Raw genomic sequence first — 17,110 nt, forward strand, 5'->3', positions numbered from 1 at the left:
GGTGTCACGCCAATATTAGACATGGCCACTATGAATTTCTAGTAATGATAAAAAAAAAAAACCACAACACACAGAAAAATATTTTTATTAGAAATAAAACACAACACAATTAGTGACTCCATCTTTATTGAAATAAAGAACCCCCCTCCGCTGTAATCCTGGGTCAGGGTCCCGCGCCGTCCAATCCGGATCCAATATCATCTGATCGGTTTGCTGGAAGGCAAAGCGATCAGATGATGTGTCAGGATCAAGTGCCTGAATCACATCACACATCAGCTGATTGTATAAAAGCAGATTATGCTGAAGCATCAGTGCAAAAAAAAAAAATAATACTCACTTATGTGCTGTGCTGATTACCGGCAGCTCCTGGAGCGATCGATTGGACAGGAGTCTGATCCCGTCCGATCGCTGTAGGAGCTGCCGGTAATCAGCTGATGAAGTCTCCTGACGGCAGGATCAGCTGATAGCCGGCCGGGCGCGAAAAAGCCGGTCGAGTCTTCGATCAGCTGATGCGTCAGGTGACTGCATCAGGTGATCCACCGCCAGGTCCTGCAAGCAAGGTCCTGCCCCGGGGAGACTGCACACAGCCAGAGCGGCGGTACCGAGACAGGAGCTGGGAGCGGGCATGGCACCGGGACCCTGCAGACAGGTGAGTATATATGACATTTTTTTTTTTCTACTGTTCACTTTGGTTTTCGCCGCTGCCTCCACCTCCCGCCCAGACATGGCGCTGCACGGAGCTGACATGGCACAGGACGGGAGGTGGAGGCAGCGGTGCCGGTGCCGGGAGGATTCATGCTTCTGTGTTTACCAACAGAAGGAATCCTCTTCCTGTACACGTCACTTTACTGCCCACCCCTTGTGTTTATAGCTGCATTTTTAGTCATAGAAACGCGGCTATATGTGTTTTTCATTGCGTTGTTGAACATTCATTGAACTCAATGGGTGAAATACGCAGTGAAAAACGCAGAAATAATTGACATGCTGCATTTTTGTGGTCACCACAAAAACGCAGCTACAAAAAAACGCTGTGTGCGGACAGCACTTATGAAAACCCATAGACATTGCTGGGGAAGCAATGTCTCTGCGTTTTCAGCACAAAAACGCGGTAAAAAGCGCCGCTAAAAACGCGGCAAAAACGCCTAGTGCGCACAAGGCCTTACAGGGGATTTCCCAGATAGATGGAGGCAGAGGGGGATTAAAGTTAGTAAATGTTTCCATGTGAAGATGCTGGATAATGTTCTGCTTCTCTTTGATTATTGTTTGGCTGATGGACTCGGTGGTTTTCCTAGGACAAGGAATGTTCGTGTGTAAGAAAAACTGCGACTGACTGTAAATAACAGATTCCATTATTAACCACATAAAATGCTACAAGAAATCCTGTGCTATCTACAGGCCCAGGACAGGGCTCTATGCGCACTGTAGTTTGCTAATAGGCTCACGTTATACTGAGAGAAGCCGAAAATGTACAAGTAATAAAAACGTTTACAATAGTTATAGTGCAGGCTCCTAGAGGCAATTTCCCTGGTAGGCCCCTCACACCCCAGTCCGACCCTGGGTTTACTTTTATATAAAAGGTTAAACAAAAATCAAAAGTTTGTCCGAAAAAAGTGGCGCACATTTTACGCCATATTCTGTGACCCGTAGCATTCTCCTTTTTCGGGATCTATGGCTCAGTGACGACTTGCTTTTTGCGTGTCGAGCTGACATTTTTAACTGTACCATTTTTGCACACATGCTACGTTTTGATCGCCTGTTATTTTTTGCGCAAAACTTGTGGCGACAAAAAAATGTCATTTTGGCGATTGGAATTTTTTTGCCGCTACGCCGTTTACTGATCAGATTAATTGATTTTATATTTTGATAGATCGGGCATTTCTGAACGTGGTGATACCAAATGTGTGTATATTTTTTATTTTTTTAACCCTTTAATTTTCAATGGAGCGAAAGGGGGGTGATTTAAACTTTTAGGTTTTTTTATTTTTTTTAATTTTTTAAAAGTTTTTTTTTATTTTACTAGTCCTCCTAGGGGGCTATATGGATCAACAATCTGATCGCTCTGCCCTATCTGCTGATCACAGCTACACAGCTGTAAAGAGCAGATACTCTCACTTTCTGCTTCACTCGAATGAAACTGAAAGTAATTCATGCATAGTACAGGAGTCAACACATGACCCTCTGCTACCATGTCAACCACCGGAAGTCACGTGATCATGCCACGTGACTTCCGGTGTCGGCAGGTAAGTAAAAGTTTATCGCCGATGCCGTTATAATGGTGCTGTCACATATTGACAGCGCCATTTAAGGGGTTAAACGGCCAGAGCAGATAACAATTCTGCTCGTGCCTAGCAGGCGCACATCTCAGCTGTGAAAATCAGCTGAGATTTTTCGCAGTAACATTATGACCGCTAGGACAGAATATTACTGCCCGCGGTCATTAAGGGGTTAAAATAGTACAGAAATTTAAGAAAGTACAAAGTAGAACAAAGGGCATTCAAAATCTTGAAGGCTGAGAATACAGAAACAGCCTTTCAGAAATAAAAATTCTCAATAGGAAATGTAAAAAAAAAATCAAGCTAGCAAAATTAGCTATTGAAAGAAACAAAAATCACCAACAACATTAAAATAATCACCCTCATTTTAAAAATGCATTAATGCTAAAATAAAGAAAAAGGATGGTATTGACCCCATAAAAAATTATAACAGAATAATTATGGAGGACAAAGGAAAGGCTGAGATATTAAATAAGCACTTTACATTAGTGTACACCAAAGAACTGACTGTTCCAGGGATCATTTAAGAAGGCAAAAATCAAAGTTCCCCACTGATATAACTGATTTAGTAATAAAAATATTAATAATAATAATAATAATACATTTTATGTCTATAGTGCCAGCATATTCCACAGCGCTTTACAATTCAGTGGGGACATGTACAGACAATATGAGACAATACAAAATAACAAAATTAAGATACCAGGAGGAGTGAGGGCCCTGCTCGTAAGCTTACAGTCTATGAGGAAATAGGGGAGGCACAAAACGTGAATGGGGGGGGGAGAAAAGCTTGTCATATATGGTCCAGCCATTGATTTAATAGGGGATTCAAAACCAGCTGCATGGACCGGTCGCCATCCAGAATTTATACAGGACAGAGTACGCCTATGCCTTAGTAAATTAAATATTGACAAATCTCCTGGGCCAGATGGCATAAATCTATGCATATTGAGGGAATTAAGCTCAGTAATTGACAGACCGCTGTATCTTATCTTCTTAGACTCTCTTGTAACAAGGTTGGCACCTCAGTATTGGGTATTCTGTACTTGGGTATTCTGATTACAAGTAAGCTGAGAAACATTCCTCAAAGTCAGGCAGCAGCTGCAAAGAAAACAATATGTTAGGGTATATAAAAAGAGAGATTAGATCATGTGATCCCAATGTATTAGTAACCCTCTGTAAACCACTTGTAAGGCCACATCTAGAATATAAGATCCAGTTCCGAGCTCCACATTTTAAAAATGACATTCAGACGTTAAAGTCAGTTGAAAGGTGGCAACTAGATTATTGCAAGGATTTCAAGGCCTCCCATATGATGAGAGGTTGCAAAAGTTGCATTTGTTTAGATTTTAAAAAGACATCTCAGAGGAGATCTCATTTATATTGTTATGGACAAGATTATGAACTATTATGAGTATATAAGAGTTATATAGAGATATCCAAAAAGAACAGGATTTAAGATGGTGTTTGAACTGTACCACACCTATATCTCTTTGTTATAAGACTCAGACAGTCAGAGTCTTGTGACAAGTGAATCATGCTAACATTGCTTAATATAAATGAGGAACCAAGCACATCACAGTAAATTGTATATCACAGAAAAGCTGTTCTATTTTATCCAATAGGAGACGTGTTACGTATTCTTGGCACCTAGTCAATAGTTCCCTTTAAATGTATTTTCCACTTCCGTATTAAATCAGTCTTACTTTCTATTCATATCCGAGTACGTCTCTGGTGTGTGTAGAAGAGAGTGGTATGCATGCTACCACAATTGACTCATAATTTGGACTGCAGACAGTTTAAGGTAGATGCATGATTAGATTGCATCACAGTAAATTTATGGCCGACATTAACAGTGGTGCCCAACGAACCTTAGGACGGAGTCTGGATGACGGACGGCCATGCTGACACCTTGATTCGAAAGGCAACTGTGTGAGAGGGGATGGAGATGCGCACTCCAAATGCAGGTGAGAAAATTTGTCTAATCTCACCTTGCAAACCTCATGTGTGTACTTGCATTTCGAAAGGGGGGTTGGGCTGTCCCAGTCTAGACACCTAATGACCGCCATCTCGCATGAGATAAGCCGTCCTAAGAGATCCCACACCAAGGTGGTCAGGTTCACCTTAAGCTGTCTGTATAAATGTAATTCTAAATCACGTAATGTAATGTGGTTTGGGTTTTTGTCTGCTCTGGAGAAAGCAGAAGTTCCAAGTTTCGTTTTTCTCTGAGTTAACGGTAAAGGAAAATGAGGAAGTTGTTATATACGCCGGTTATATATATATATGGTTATATGTGCAGGTGAGATCAGCCACCTGGATGGTATATATAGTGTCCTTATTGTTATGTCATTGTGTTTACCTGTTGAAACCTGTTGAAGCAGAGGTAGTTACATGCTACTTATGGGAAAACAGGAAGTCCTGTGCTTTGTTCGCTTATGCCAGAAATGAGGAAGTGTCACGGTGAATAGCAGCAGAATTTATTGAAACTTGTACTTTGTAAGGAAAAAATTAACTGTGAGTCAGAAGGTATACTGACTGCTGATATACACCTATGAGTGACGTGTCATCAATAATTGATGTTTGATAAGGCCCGAGAGCCTGCTGCTCCATGGAAAGAGGACTTGAAAGGGGGGTTTTAAAGGTACTGGTGCAGAGTTAAAAAAGTGGGTGAAAGAGCCCTGACTGTTACCTGGTACAGTTTCCGCTAAGCAGTGAGTTGAACGTTTGTACACTGGCTCATTGTTTGTTTGGTGGATGGCGATGTCTTTTAAGAAATACATTAGTAAAATCCTAAACTTTGGTCTTAATCAGTGAGTATTGAGTATTGGATGGACCGTCCTCATGTGGTTAATGTAGTGTTAACACAGTTTACCAGTACTTAGGATATAGTGAGGGTGAATTTAGTTTCTGATCACCCATTTAACACTTCTTCATGGTAGGACAGCCTGTTTGTGTTGTGGACTGAGATAGAAATCTGTGTATTCTGTGGATGTTAGAAATGTTAAAAATATGAAGTCGCTCCTCAAGGTGGCAGGGATCACTGCCAAGAGAGGGAGATTAGAGGAGCAAGAATGGAAAGATGTCTTGTTAAATAAGTGAGGGATTTTGAAAGATAAAGATCTCCTTATGGATGCTGAGGCATGCTATAGAACGTCAAAAGATGTTAGAAAATTGGCATGGAAAGAGGAATGGGATGAAGATAGTAGATATTTCTATATTGCACCAGCTCAGAAAATGGCACCTCAGGAAATGGCCAAGCCCATTAGAAAGCAACGCCCACCACCCTAAATGTCATCCCCAGAGGGTTGGACTTGTGCGGTTTGTCTAAGTCAAAATCCTGATTGGCATGAAACTTGTGCAGTGTGTGGGGTCCCACGTCCATATAAGCCCACCCCATTATTTCCTGTCGTGAATGCAGAGGGCATGCCCTATGTCCCGCCCTCTCTAGCTTCTCCAGATGCCATTTCAGGTCGGGCCGCACCTAGTTCCCTTTTTCAGCCAATTTAAGACCCAAGGCCACTGGCCTATTTGTTGCTGGAGCAATAGAAGCCACCGAGGGGAGGCAGGAAGATGACAATGATTTAACAATGATCCACCCCACCACCAAAACTGTCCCCAGCAGAGACCAAACCCACAATCTCCAGCTATAGAAATAAAGCACAGGTGCTGTCCTTATTTGAGGACGTCAGCCCACACATGGCATCGCACCATTATTCCTATAGTCCCGGACAAGAATGCCCTAAATATGTGACATGGAAGCCTCAGGAGGCTGCAGTCCTTGTGAAGGAACACTGAGATATATACTCCAATGAGTGACGTGTCATCAATGATTGATGTTTGATAAGGCCTTGGACCTGGTCTTTGTGGATAGAAGATTTGCAAGGAGGGGGTTTTCTATGTACAGGTGCAGTGTTATGGAAAAGGAGGGTGGAAATTCCCTGACTGTTACCTGGTACGGTTTTCCTGCTAAGCAGTGAGTTGAACGTTGTATGCGTACTCACTGGTCTTGTTTTAGTGGATGTCAATGTATTCTTACCTGGAATTTAATACATTGGGGAAGAAGCCTAAACTTTGGCCTTAATCAGAATTATTGAGTATTGGATGGACCGTCCTCATGGAGGTGTATGTATTGTGAATTCTCTCCCTGATCCTGATTTGCATCCCATGCCTTTCTATAGGAAGATGTGCCAAATCCAGAAAACCCACTCTGCCACATATGCTGATTTGTATGGGCTCACCCAAATTAAAGCTGGGGATTCCTTCTGGCCAGTAATGGAACCAGGTTTGCAGGTTTAAAGTGAGGGTGAGTGTACCTTATTATCACCCAAGTGACATTGGTGCTCTAGTTTTTCCTGGAAGATGTTTGTATGTATAATGTACGCAGTTTTTGGTGTGAAACACCGTAGGGTTGAAATTGGGAAGAAAAAAAAAAAGAGATGTGTTAGTTTCTATTTCATCTTCTGTGAAGTTTACTTGTAAGTGACACATTTATGTTGAAAAAGAGAATTCTCCCAAGGGGGGGAGATTAGATGAGAATTGATTGAAGGTACAGGATGTTATATTGAATGTCAATATAGTGAAAGTATTGAGATGATTTGAAGAGATGTAATTCTGAATCTAGTAACTACACTATGTGTATTTTGCCTGTCTGTGAAAATGAAATGATATAAGCTGATATATAGGGTGGACTTGTGTGCTGTCTGTGGAGCACTGTGTCCACGTAAGCCCACCCCATTATTTCTTGTCCTGAATGTAGATTTCTTTCTGTCACTCTGTGTTTTGCCCAGCCCTGGGTGGGGTATTGTATAGGGATAGTTATCAGGGTCTGACAGGAGATAGGGATACGCTGGAGGCTCGGCCCTGACCACCATCAGGTCTACCGTCGAGATGAGGGCGAGTACAGGGTCCCTAGTTACAGGGTCAGCCCAGGGGTCCCTATATAATCCGTATTCCCAGTGACAGATTGAATACCTCCTGAATGTAGATGTCACAATCCATGTCACTCCCTCCCAGGCCTCTTCATGAGGGAGAGTTTAGGGCCCCCAGTTACAGGGTGAGCACAGGAGAGGTAGAGTAGATACGCTCCACTGTTGTTTCTAGTTGTGTATATGTAGTCAGGGGGTGCTGCTTGCTAGTTTCCAAACACTTTTGTGCTCTCTTCTCTTTCCCCGGGGTTTTAGGGGATCTTCGTTTTTAGAATTTGAGTGCTCTCCTGACCCCAAGTTATACCCATTGCCCTTTCTTTCAAACCTGGGTATAGCCCTTTGTATCAGGTCTCTGAGAGCCCACATGCAAACTACAGCTAATAAGGACCAAGACACCCTCCTTCAAGTGGCAAGATATCTGGAGATGAATCTAACAGTTTACAAGATCACCCCACATTCAGATGTGCTGCAGTCACAGTCACCTGAGTCACAGTCACCTGCAGAGTACCATCACGTCATCTCCAGCCCAGAAGTCATTCTACCCGTTTGCCATGGAGGAAGACAGCAGCCCTTTGAATACTACTCAGCCAGATTGAACACCTACCTAAAGTACCAGTTGAAGATCAGTGCCCGTATGACATCACTGCTCCCTGACAAAGTCACCATCTCCCGGTGTGCGGTCCTTAATCCTGCTAAACTTAAATACATGTGTTGTCAATGCAAAGGACTAGCACATGACATCCCTTCCAAAGACAATACTAAGGACCAGGGGGCTTTCCTTGTGAGTGGAAGAAAGGCGATTCCGGCAGTTCAATAGGAAAGGGTTCTTTACAGTTAGAGAAGTCAGATTGTGGAATGCCTTACCACAAGAGGTAAAACTTCAGTGCTGGAGAGGGAGAACGAGCTGCCAAATGAATAAACTGTTTATTTAATAAAATTCTTCTTTATTTCATAGGTCTACGCATTTCAGGAATCAAAAACCTCTTCTCCAGGATGAAGATAAAAATCAACAATATTAGGTATAACTTCTCTGTTAGCGGTTAGCCGCTTCCAGAGAGCAGAAAACAGAGAGGTTTTAAACTGGAGGAGCAGTGTTGTGAATACATTTGAATTAGATTCTAGTTTGGGGCTCCTTCTTGTGGTCAGTGCTGTTAATGCAGTTGACTTGCTGAGTGGGAACTGAACAGCTGAGTTGGATTTGCAATCAGGCCATTCGGTTTAGGCCTATATAACTATGTAGCTTCCTTTTGTTCCTTGCCGGTGCTCAACTGTATTTCCTGTGTTCTGAGGACTTCCTGAAACCAGCCCTGTTCTCTGTGTCTACCAGAACTCCTCTCAGATAAGTTGGTCTTGTACCTTTGCTTATGGTTTTTCACTTTCTTGTGATTTTGCCTGTGTGATGTTCCTGGTGGAATTGGATTATTCCCTGCTGGGAGTATCTGTGTACCTTGCTCCATATTTTGTTATGTATTGTGTTTTGTCATGCTTAGTGCAATATTCAGTCACCTCTCTATATCAATGTTTTTCTTGGATCCCAGTAACACCAGAGTACTGATATAGCGGGGGAGAGCCTGTTCAGGCTCAGTATTTTTCATTGTCAGGCGTGCTGGTATTACAGCAGTCAGTGCTCTTTCCTATTCTTTCCTGTGCACATAGTTTTGGGCCTCATCTTTGCTGACTCTGTTCTCTAGCTACGTATTCTGTTTTCCTATATTACCGTAATCTTTACCTGTGAGGGGTATCTATATCTTTGGGGACTACTCCACAGCAGATTAGCTTTTCTACATTTCTCTCTGTTAGAGTATTTAGTTCTCCGGCTGTGTCAAGACGACTAGGTCATCGTAGGCTCGTACCATGGTTACTTCTAGTTGTGTGTCAGTATTAGGCCCTGTGCGCACTTGCCGGTTTTTGCAGCAGATTTCCTGCGGTTTTGCTGCATGTTTCACTGCAGAAAATGTTCATAACATCTCTGCAGTGAATCACCAGCAAAACCTATGGGAAAAAAAATGCTGTGCACACTAGGCGGATTTTGACAGCTGCATGTTTTGCTGCGGGATTCCCACAGCAAAAACAATTGCATGTCAATTATTTTCCGCACGTCGCTGCGGGATTTCACTCCATTGACTGCAATGTAATCGTGAAATCCCGCAGGGAATAACGCAGGCAGCAAATTCTGTGCGGTTCATTGCGTTTTCCTGCGTTATATTATATATTTCGCAGTTTACCTGCGGTAATGTACATCGCTTGCCTGCAGTTTGCAGGGAAGTGATGTCATTATGACAGGAAGAGGAAGCGGTGCAGAGAGTGAACACACACATCACAGACACAGACATACAATACACACAGATCGCACTCACACACAGACATATAGAATACACATAGACAGCAAACGGACATATAAAAAAAAAAACACGTGGGCTCCGCTGTATTTTTACCGTCCAGCCGAGATAAGCACACAGCGGTGGACCGGTATTCTCAGGCTGGGGAGGGCAAAGGGCAGGGTTAATGTCCCCCGCCTCCCTCGCACCTCCCGCAGCCGAGAATATCAGCCGCAGCTGCCCCGGGACTGTCGCATCCATTATGCAACAGTACCGGAGTGTCCCCGACTCTTCTAGATGTCGTGATGCGGTAGCGATCCAGGTAATGTAAGGAGTTAATGGCGGCGGATCGCCGCCACTAAGTCCAGGCTTGATCATGGCAGCGTCTATGTGACAGATGACATGATCAACCCGTAAGTAAAGTGAAAAAACACACACACCGAAAAAACCTTTATTTTAAATAAAACACAAAAAAGCCTCGTTCACCCATTTATTAACCCCTCCCGAAACAAAGCTCCGACGTAATCCACAGCTCCTGCGCTGCTTACATCCAGCCGCGACTGACACTGTCACAGCGCTGAATGCAGGCTCGCAGCGAGACAGCAGAGAGGTAACCACAGTGCATTTCCCACTTCCGGTAATGTGAACTCACTACCGACCGTGAGAAATGCAGCGATCTGTCCTCTATCTATCCATCTCTCTATCTATCTATCCCTCTATCTATTCTTCTATCTGTAAATTTATTTATCTATCTACTATCTATCTCAGAAGGATATAAAAGAATGCAATAAAACACATGTACAAAACTGCACGCGGTGAAACCGCGGCAATACCGCGAACAATACCGCGGTAAAACCGCAGCAAACCACGGCAAACCGCATGCGGTTTTCGGGTGCGGTTTGCCGCGTTTTTTTACCGCGGGTGCGGTAATCTTTCAATGCCTGCGGAATTTTCTTGAGAAAATTCTATTTTCCAGTGCGCACATAGTCTTAGGTCTGCAGTCCGTTAAGGTTCCAGCCACTCGGGTTATTTTCTGGGTTTCTGAGTTATTGCTCTTTTTCTGATCCTCCTCGGTCACTGGATCACAACAGAGCAGTATGCAGACATTTATGTATGTGGATATTTTTTAATGTATATATTTTTTCAACTCAATATTGACCTGACGAAGGCTTTAGAGAAAGCCAAAACACATAGTCCAAAGTTTTTTTGATTATACAGCATGCACAACAATGTTACCATATGTATGTGCATTTGATAAAATGTTTTTTTGAGGGTTTTTTTATGCAGAAATCGGCTGGATTGATTTGGAGTCGCCATTTGAGATCCTCATTATTTGTTTAAAAATGTTTTTTTAATTGATGTGTTTTCTCTAGTACATGCCACATTGATGTCACACAGATCAGATCAGTGTGCGGGTCTGTGTGACACTCATGCTGCTGGCAGAAAATGGACATGTTGCTGTGTGGAACAGGCATGTGTGCCACATGGTCCATATGAAAACACGAATTGGTGAGTAAACCCATTGAGTTTAATGGGTCTACATGCGTTGGTGTTTACGGAAAACAGACATCACACATATTGGAGACATAGATGTGTGAAGGAGGCCTAAGGCTGCATTTTTTCCAGTGATGTTTTTTGAGTTTATGTCCTATGTGAGACGTTTTTAATTCAATTTAGTGTAGGGACTCGCAAGTATGGAGACCCTTGATGTTGGGTTGTGAGGATGTGTATTTTGGCAAAAATATGAACCAATAACTTATATATAATACATTTTAACATTTTTCATCCTTTTATTGGAAATAAATGCGTCATGCGGTGTTCTGCATTACACTCGCTGGGTGTCATGGCGTCATCAGACTCTGTTCACGCTGCAGAGTCCAACAAGCTACCTGGGATTCTTTGGTTGCACGGCCTGCCATGGGCGTCGGCAGGTTCTGGCTTCACTGCTCTCCAACACCACGGGAGTTACTTTGTGCTGGCCTGTAATCAGCTGCTGGAAGCTCAGACTGCTGATCACCATCTCTAGCCTTTATAAGCTTTTGGAGGCTTGGGCTCTATGCCGGATATACAGTTAGGTCCAGAAATATTTGGACAGTGACACAATTTTCGCGAGTTGGGCTCTGCATGCCACCACATTGGATTTGAAATGAAATCTCTACAACAGAATTCAAGTGCAGATTGTAACGTTTAATTTGAAGGTTTGATCAAAAATATCTAATAGAAATTGTAGGAATTGTACACATTTCTTTACAAACACTCCCCATTTTAGGAGGTCAAAAGCAATTGGACAAATAAACCAAACCCAAGCAAAATATTTTTATTTTCAATATTTTGTTGCGAATCCTTTGGAGGCAATCACTGCCTTAAGTCTGGAACCCATGGACATTACCAAACGCTGCGTTTCCTCCTTCTTAATGCTTTGCCAGGCCTTTACAGCCGCAGCCTTCAGGTCTTGCTTGTTTGTGGGTCTTTCCGTCTTAAGTCTGGATTTGAGCAAGTGAAATGCATGCTCAATTGGGTTAAGATCTGGTGATTGACTTGGCCATTGCAGAATGTTCCACTTTTTTGCACTCATGAACTCCTGGGTAGCTTTGTCTGTATGCTTGGGGTCATTGTCCATCTGTACTATGAAGCGCCGTCCGATCAACTTTGCGGCATTTGGCTGAATCTGGGCTGAAAGTATATCCCGGTACACTTCAGAATTCATCCGGCTACTCTTGTCTGCTGTTATGTCATCAATAAACACAAGTGACCCAGTGCCATTGAAAGCCATGCCTGCCCATGCCATCACGTTGCCTCCACCATGTTTTACAGAGGATGTGGTGTGCCTTGGATCATGTGCCGTTCCCTTTCTTCTCCAAACTTTTTTCTTCCCATCATTCTGGTACAGGTTGATCTTTGTCTCATCTGTCCATAGAATACTTTTCCAGAACTGAGCTGGCTTCATGAGGTGTTTTTCAGCAAATTTAACTCTGGCAAGTCTATTTTTGGAATTGATGAATGGTTTGCATCTAGATGTGAACCCTTTGTATTTACTTTCATGGAGTCTTCTCTTTACTGTTGACTTAGAGACAGATACACCTACTTCACTGAGAGTGTTCTGGACTTCAGTTGATGTTGTGAACGGGTTCTTCTTCACCAAAGAAAGTATGCGGCGATCATCCACCACTGTTGTCATCCGTGGACGCCCAGGCCTTTTTGAGTTCCCAAGCTCACCAGTCAATTCCTTTTTTCTCAGAATGTACCCGACTGTTGATTTTGCTACTCCAAGCATGTCTGCTATCTCTCTGATGGATTTTTTCTTTTTTTTCAGCCTCAGGATGTTCTGCTTCACCTCAATTGAGAGTTCCTTAGACCGCATGTTGTCTGGTCACAGCAACAACTTCCAAATGCAAAACCACACACCTGTAATCAACCCCAGACCTTTTAACTACTTCATTGATTACAGGTTAACGAGGGAGACGCCTTCAGAGTTAATTGCAGCCCTTAGAGTCCCTTGTCCAATTACTTTTGGTCCCTTAAAAAAGAGGTGGCTATGCATTACAGAGCTATGATTCCTAAACCCTTTCTCCGATTTGGATGTGAAAACTCTCATATTGCAGCTGGGAGTGTGCACTTTCAGCCCATATTATATATATAATTGTATTTCTGAACATGTTTTTGTAAACAGCTAAAATAACAAAACTTGTGTCACTGTCCAAATATTTCTGGACCTAACTGTAGCTCTTTGCTTTCTGTTGCACGGGGATCATCAGTTTGCAGTTCAGCGTGGTGTGTGAGTCCTCCAGTTGTGTAGTTATCTTCTACCCTTTTTGTGTTGCTCCCCAGTTCACATATTTGTCCCCCCTTTGTGTTTGAGTGCAGTATGCAGGAGTTTTCATTTATCCTTGTCTGTGATTATTTGTGTGGTGTTGGTAACTGGGTCTCTGACTCGCTCCTTGGGTGGGGAATGTAGTATCAGGTCTTGGACAGGAGACAGGGTCACGTTAGAGGCTCGCCCCTGACTATGTTAACAACCATCAAGTCTACCATCAGGATAAGGGACAGCTCAGGGGTCCCAGTCTTAGAGTCAACCTAAGAGCCCTTGTTCCATCTATACACCCCCATGACAAAATGTTTTTCAAAAAAATTGTATGTCCACCTTTATCCAGATGCAGCCAGGCCCTTTTGTGTTGGTTGGTTGAATTGGGGTGTCTGTCCTGTGGGATGTACTTATACAGTGCTGGGCAGCACATCTGATCTAATAGTATGGGCGTCATCAATAGGCTGTAAGTCAGACACTGTGCGCCACACGTACGTGTGTGACTAGCGCCATATGCAAGCCTTATCTGTGTGTATGTCTAATATTAGCAGCTGCCTCCATGAATTGATATGTTGTGAGTGGTTGCTTCATCAGTATTTTACACATGCTCTGCCCCCACCTTTTATCATGGGGTGCCGGCTGTGTCCTGCTGGTACATTGGTAAGATGGTCTTGTGTTGGTAATGGCTGCTTCTTTTTTCGTGATGTTCTTTGAGTTTATGTCCTATGGGAGACATTTTTTAAACAATGGTAAAATAGCTTTTTTGTCTTATTTCAGCACCTTTTGAATTTGTTTGACATTTACCTTTATTGTGTCATTCATAGCTACAACCTGTCCAGCTAAAAACTAATGTCTGTTGTGGTTTAGCTTTTAAATTTAGTGTAGGGACTCACAAGAAGGAGGACCCTTGACGTTGGGTTATGGGCTTCTATAGCACCCACGGGAGAAGAGGTTTACTTTACTCGTCACCGGGCCTGGTGATGTCTGGTGTGGGAATGTCACGGGTGGTCCTGCTCAGCTTCATGGCCCCTTGGCGTACAATAAAAGGGGGGTAGGATGATGGGGATGATTTGTGTCATGACGCCACCTGTGGTATGTGGCCAGGGATTAGCCGACGCTGCGGGTGATGTCCTCCGGGGCTGGTGGTGTCGCAGCAAAGATGGTTCTGCTCCCCACAGGTAGAGCGAGCCCCGGGGAGGATGATGAGGGCGAGTAGTCGTGGCCGTTGGCGCCTAAGCGCGGGGCGCCGGTGCCGGTAAGTACAGGCGGACACAGTCTCTGTGTTTTCAAGGTTTCTTTACTCACAGTCCCAGTTGCCACTCCCGGAGTACCGGTCTCCACCGTGCTGGGCCCCAGTCGATCCCAAACAATTCGAGGTTACCACTGGTGTTCCCACTGTGAGTCCATTCTGGTCAGAGTCCCTCCAATCCCATTGTATATGTAATGTGGAACGGGCTGCAGATGTTTCCTGCACTCTCCACAGACCCTGAAATCCCCAGTAGCTGTGAGGAACCCGAGCTAAGTTACCTGCTCCAAGCCGCGGATCCTATGGCGCTCCAAGAAGTGTGAAGGTAGAGAGAGAATATGTCTGGACCGAAGTCCTGACTTTGCTCCTAACGCCAAGCTGTGCCCGCGGTTGACTATGTGCATTGATGCTCTTTCCCTTTTCCCCAAGTGGTGCCCAACCCCCAGGTGATTGTCCCAGTGACTGGGAAAGTCCCATGCTTCGTGATGGCCCCCCCCATATCTACCCCAGGCCATTCCCCCAATGGGAAAGCACCTATCTGTGTGGTTTGTGAATATGAGAAACACCAGCGATTAACCTCTCCTTACCTAGGATGAGTACCGCACTTTAAGTGAAGTGCAGTACCCTGTGGCGACTGAAGCCTCAGGGGTACCACACGTCCGTATTCTGGCCAAAATATCAACTAATACCTCATATATATATATATATATATATATATATTTTTTTTTTTTTTTGCACTTATATCTTTATACAAGATGCAGCCAGGCCCATTAATGTAGGCCTTGTAAATTAGGGTCTCTGTTCCTCTGTGGTGCACGTATATAGTGCTGGGCAGCCCGCCTAGTCTAATAGTATGGGCGTCATTAATAGGCTGTGAGCCAGACACTGTGCACCTACATGTGTAAACGGCACTCTATGCAAGCAATTTGTGTGCCATTTTAATACTAAGCAATTGTGCCGCTCCCGTGGAAGCAGCCGAGCTGCTCGGATCCGGGTTCGCTGTGGCTCGAGTGTCTCCGGACCCGGGGCTCATGCGACCACTCAAATATAAGTGGGATATTTACAGGGGAGTTGATATATAGTTTGTGACGCCACCCGTGGTGTACGGTAACTTGGGGAGTACCGCCGCTGCCGTTGGGCGTTCCCGGGGTGATGAAGTGGGGCAGCAAGGTGTTGTAATCCTCCACGGGTAGGGGGGATGCCCTGGGACTCGGTGTAGGGGTGCCGTGGGATGCAGGGGTCACTCTCGTACTCACTCAGTTCATAAGTAGATGCTGACAACCGGGTAAACCAAGTCTCTGGGTACCGCTGCCGCTGAGGGGAGGTCGTCCGGGTCACGTCTCCAATAGTGTTGCCTGGTGATCCGTGACCTGCCTCCTGGCACTAAGTTTGACTTCAACTTGGTGGCCCAGTAGAATGGAACTAGCCCCACTACCCACTATGGCTAAGTGTGGGAGCTTGCTCTCAGGGCTCACGCTTGGCATTTTCTGGACCGTTTTGGATTGGAAAGTCCTATCCCCCTCGTTGCACTAATGCCCCGATTCTGGAGTGGGTGGGAACAGATCGTAAAGGCTTCGTTCTCCTCAGGTGAATTGTCGGGTTGCCTGAAGCTACTCCCCGACCTAGGCTCCGTGTACCCTGTCATGCCTTCGGTCCCAGACCGCTGACAGTGCTCAGCTGCCGGCTGTCCTCCTCAACAGGTCCAGACACATTGTCACAATCCCCTTCGACCGGGGGTCCGACTCCTCTACGCCCAGACGACCATCTGCAACCTAGGCAGCTCTTTCAAGAGACACCACTCCTGACCTCTTCTGAGCTCCTTAGAGCTCAAGGGCTACTTCCCAACTCTCTCTCCACTCACAGACTGACTACATTCCTCACATCCCCTCCCTGATCCCAAAAGTTTGCGACTCTATTCCACTCAAGCCATCCACTGGTGTGTCTGGTGGGTGTGGTGCAGGGTGTTTCTAGGATTTGATTTGCTGTTGGAGGCAACACCATTTAGATAGGGACCCAGAACCAAGAGGGAGGCAGAATACTGCATTGAAGGGCAGCTTGTGCAGTACCCTGTGATGACCTGATAGTCCAGGGGCATCACACAATCACCTCCTCCATTGATTGGCAGTGTGTGGGGGGTTGCTCCATTAGTCTTTAGCACCTGATCCTCCATTTTTATTAAGGAGTTTTGCTGCATCCTGTTATTGCATTTGATTCTGTGGCCTGGGCAAGTAAAACATTGTTGCTCTTTCTCGCTGTGAATTTTTCAGATTTTTTTTAGGTTAAATTTAATTCCTCTTTTTCTGGTTTAGATGTTAGCAGAATAACAAAAAAGTTATGGCTATTTGAAAAAGGAGAGGAAAAAATAAAATTGCAAAAATGAAAATTGTTTGTGTCCTTAAGGGGTTAAAATATTGTGATTTATGCAAATTAAATGTAATCATAGCATAACAGAGTTCTGCAACATCCTAATATACTATACAATGGATGAGATGAGATATTTAGTCATGCTGAAATTGTCCAACATTTATCAAAACGCTCCACGCTGG

This window comes from Anomaloglossus baeobatrachus, chromosome 2 (assembly GCF_048569485.1).
Source record: "Anomaloglossus baeobatrachus isolate aAnoBae1 chromosome 2, aAnoBae1.hap1, whole genome shotgun sequence".
Taxonomy (NCBI): Eukaryota; Metazoa; Chordata; class Amphibia; order Anura; family Aromobatidae; genus Anomaloglossus; species Anomaloglossus baeobatrachus.